We start from the raw sequence: 5,000 nt of genomic DNA, 5'->3' as shown, positions 1-5,000 counted from the left end.
CTTTCGTCAGTGGGCTACATTTTCCTTGTTGGAGCCCTTGGGCTTATAGCATCCTGCTTTCCCAACTAGGGTTGTAGCTTAAGCTTGTAACAATAATGATCGTTTGGATTGAGAAGGGGTCCTGTTCTCGGCATTCGCCGCTCATGAGGCCCCATTTAACCTTAAATCAAAACGATAACCAGTGAGGAAAGTAAAATATACATTGGGTTTATGATTGACAATAAATTCTTTTTGCTAATAATTCGAAATGGAAAATACTGAATAAAATCTTAGAAAGAGATATTAGAAAACAGTATTAGAAGGTTTATTAGGCGCTGAATATTCAGCAAAGCGAGATAGAAAATAGACACAAATATATTAGAAGGAAAAGAAAAGGATAGTGAAATACAAAATCCAATGAAAGTACTTGTTACCTGAGCGTAGAATGTTCGTTCTAGTATCAAGGCGAGATGGAAAATAGACACAAATATATTAGAAAGAAGGAAAAAAAAAAGGATAGTTGAATGCAATATCTGATGAAATTACTTATTACCTGAGCGTCGAATATTCGTCGTACTAGCAAAGCGAGATGAAAAAAAATGTCAGAAATATATTAGAAGGAAGGAGAAGAAAAGGATAGTTAAATGTAGTATCTGATGACTTTATTTATTACCTGAGCGTCGAATATTCGTTCTACCAGCAAAGTGAGATAAAAAATAAAAATATATTAGTAAGAAGGAAAAAAATGGATAGTTAAATGCAGTATCCGATGAAATTACTTATTACTTGAGCCTCGAATATTTGAGATAGAAAATAGACGAAAATATATTAGAAAGAAGAAAAAGAAAAGGATTGTTAAATACAAGATCCAATGAAATTATTTATTACCTGAGCGTCAAATCGATATAGAAAATAGTCAAAAAATATATAAGAAGGAAGGAAAGGAAAAGGATAGTAAAATACAAGATCCAATGAAATTACTTATTACCTAAGCGTCGAACAATTAGCAGAGACGTCTGCTAAAAGAAAAGGATAGTAAGATACAAGATCCAATGAAATTAGGTATTACCTGAGCGTCGAACAATTAGCAGAGACGTCTGTTAAAAGAAAAGGAGAGACGTCTGTTACAAGAAAAGGATAGTAAGATACAAGATCCAATGAAATTATTTATTACCTGAGCGTCGAACAAGTAGCAGAGACGTCTGTTAAAAGAAAAGGAGAGACGTCTGTTAAAAGAAAAGGATAGTAAGATACAAGATCCAATGAAATTCTTTATTACCTGAGCGTCGAACAATTAGCAGAGACGTCCGTTTTTTCCTATCGTCTTGTGTTGAATATGATATGATTCTCCTTGAGACCTAACGATGAATAACCATGAGCATCTGATTAAGGGTGCTCCTGAGCCTTGTCTCTTAATTAGACCTAATTCTATTCAAGTAGGTGTTAGGATTTCTCTCTCTCTCTCTCTCTCTCTCTCTCTCTCTCTCTCTCTCTCTCTCTCTCTCTCCTCTCTCTCTCTCCTGGTTCGGAATTTGTTAATCCTGTCGATGAGATTTATGTAGGATTTTCTTTACAGAATTTGTTATTGAGAGAGAGAGAGAGAGAGAGAGAGAGAGAGAGAGAGAGAGAGAGAGAGAGTTCGTACTAGAGATTAATCTGAGAGAGAGAGAGAGAGAGAGAGAGAGAGAGAGAGAGAGAGAGAGAGAGAGAGAGAGAGAGAGTTCGTACTAGAGATTAATCTGAGAGAGAGAGAGAGAGAGAGAGAGAGAGAGAGAGAGAGAGAGAGAGAGAGAGAGAGAGAATTCGTACTAGAAATTAGTCTTGTTCTATCTACATATTGATAAAAGCCTATAAGCTTGTACTAAACAACGGTGGAGAGAGAGAGAGAGAGAGAGAGAGAGAGAGAGAGAGAGAGAGAGAGAGACGTAAGCAATGTGATACGTTTAGGCCTGCCTTCTGAATAACGACCACTTCCCTCAGGGAGCATAGGCCTATAATAATTGCAAAAGTCTTTGAATTTATGGAGTCCCAAAGGTTCCATACTGTTTCAGTCATTACCCCGCAGTTTCCATAAATCGACTGGATGCAAATAGAATTTGGTATGGAATCTGCAACCCCCCCCCACTCGCATAGAATTCTTCGGTGAAATATTTATAAAACTAGAGGGGCACTCAGTAGTGTAGACCTCCGTTGCGGCAGCTTATTTATCGACTTTCTGCTCGACCTTGACCTTTGACCTTAACATGTATTAACTGGCGTGGATTTTCATACATTCAAATATGAACCCAGTTTGAAGTCTCTGTGACAGCGGTGTCCAAATTTATGGCTGATTACGTGAATTGGACATTTTGCTTGACCGTAACCTTGACCTTTGACCTTGACCTTCGAAAATGTATTCATTTTCCTCTTTTTACATGACAGTTAATCCCACTAAGTTTCATTACTCTACGATTAAAATTGTGGACAGGAACCTGTTCACAAATAAACACAAACAGGAGGTAAAACATAACCTCCTTCCAACTGCGTTGGCGGAGGTAACAGAACCCGTGGATAGGACTGTCTTATATTCTATTCTCACCGCTACAAAGGTTGGTGATGATATTTACAATATTTTCAAGGCTTATTAGGATTATAAAGTTTTCCTATTTTTTAGCTACGAAAAGTTCATTTTAAAGTTTCTTTTATAACACACAGAAGGACGTGCTTAGAATTCAGTTTGCTGTTTTGTCTACACTTGATAATGTATTATTATTATTATTATTATTATTATTATTATTCAAGTGTCTTTAATGACATTATTATTATTTTTATTATTATTATTATTCAAATGTATTTAATGACGTTATTATTATTATTATTATTATTATTATTATTATTATTATTATTATTATTATTATTATTATTATTCAAGTGTCTTTAATTACATTATTATTATTATTATTATTATTATTATTATTATTATTATTATTATTATTATTATTTTTGTCTTTAATGACATTATTATTATTATTATTATTATTATTATTATTATTATTATTATTATTATTATTATTATTATTATCATTATTATTATTCAGGTGTCTTAGTGACTTTCAGCACTTTCAGAACAATTGGTTTCTATGCTATGTTAATTAGAAAGGAATTGTGGTTTCTTGCAAAAACAAATGTTTTGTAACATGGGCTTTTACTCAATTAGCAGCTTCAGATGGAGCGAACAATCTGCTCTTCAGAAAGTTTACTAATCTACTCTTTCAGATCACACTTCCAAGGGTACCGGGAAGGGATCTTATAAGTGTACATTGCTCGTTGGTTAAATTACGACCAGTTGCCCAATGGCCGACGTAGTAAAGATTACAGAGGTGATAAGAGTATGGGAACTTGTTGAGTATGTATGGTGGGGAAGAAGTGAACAGGCCTTGGGAGGATACTATAAGGTGGTGAGTGCTGGAAGATCTAGAGGGAGGCAGAAAATTAGATAGCAAGATGAGGTGAAGGATGATATGGAAAGAAGAGGTTTGGCGGAAGAGGATGCTTTTGGTAGAAAGTATTGAAGAGGGTGCATCAGGCAACCGACCCCTTAATGTAGGGATGAAGAGTTGCCTAATGGTAGCACCGAACGTTAGACTTTGGGTAGCTGGTCACTTCTCTCTACCCATTAAATTAAAACTAAGTATCATACCAATCTCTCTCTCTCTCTCTCTCTCTCTCTCTCTCTCTCTCTCTCTCTTCTCTCTCTCTCTCTCTCTTTCTTGTGAAACACGCATCCCTTCTGCCAGATGATGTCACCCTGAAATATTTTCTTTCTCATAGTTTTTTAAGTCGTTTAGAAGGAAATGTTTATATTCATTTGTATATTCAAAATTTATTAAGAAACTTTTAGTTCAGTTCAGATATTCTCTCATGATGAAGTGGATACGTCTTCATACTATCTTCATATGTTTTAGTGGTTTGAAGAAATGTAAGTTTAAAAATGGTGGAAAAAAATGATTTGGAAAATGGGCAAGTCTTTGTCTGAAAAATGGATGTCTCGAGTTACTCTCGTTGATTTTTGCTTTCGCTATGAAATGAGATTAACTGTGGAGAGAGAGAGAGAGAGAGAGAGAGAGAGAGAGAGAGAGAGAGAGAGAGAGAGAGAGAGAGAGAGAGAGGGAGAGAGAGATGGACGTAGCTTCATGCTTCATATTTATTTATTACAATATTTCCGATATTACAAGTTGCATACACTCCAATTCCTCTGTTTATTTGTTTATTTGCATCATATGTGAATCATTATTCACAGTTTTTAGTTGACTATTCTTTTTAAAGGTCGGTCATGAATGATAGATGAATCTAGAATATCTACCTTGTAATGCGCAGTGCCTAACTATCCAACAGATTTTGTTATATCTAGCAGATTAAGTAGATTAGAGAACAAATCCCTTAGAAGGATATTGCGAGTTAAATGGCAGTATAGGATTAGTTTCATAAGAGAGATTACTCGAGTGCCATATGTGGATGAGATCATAATGAGGGGTAGATGGAGATAGTTTGGGCATGCTCTTCGTGCTCACCAAGAGAGATTAGTTCACCAAATGTTCAGCTGGGCTCCACAAGGCACTAGAAGAATTGGAAGACCCAGACCTACATGGCTGAGGACTATGAAACGCGAAGTAGGAGATGAAAAGTGAAGTATTGAATTAAAGGCTCAAGATAGAGACAACTGGCGCAATCCAACCGAGGCCCTTTGTGGCAATAGGCGTAGGAGGAAATGATATATATATATATATATATATATATATATATATATATATATATATATATATATATATATATATATATATACAGGTATATGTATATATATGTGTATAAATATGCATAATACAAACTTATATGTTATATATGTGTATCTAGATATATGATACAGATATATATGCATATATACTGTTTACATATATACACATGTATTTATATGTGTGTATATATATATATATATATATATATATATATATATATATATATGTATATATATATATATATATATA

This window comes from Palaemon carinicauda, chromosome 14, assembly GCF_036898095.1.
Source record: "Palaemon carinicauda isolate YSFRI2023 chromosome 14, ASM3689809v2, whole genome shotgun sequence".
Lineage (NCBI taxonomy): Eukaryota > Metazoa > Arthropoda > Malacostraca > Decapoda > Palaemonidae > Palaemon > Palaemon carinicauda.
The sequence above is the reverse complement of the archived record's forward strand: the minus strand, read 5'-3'. Positions refer to the sequence as shown.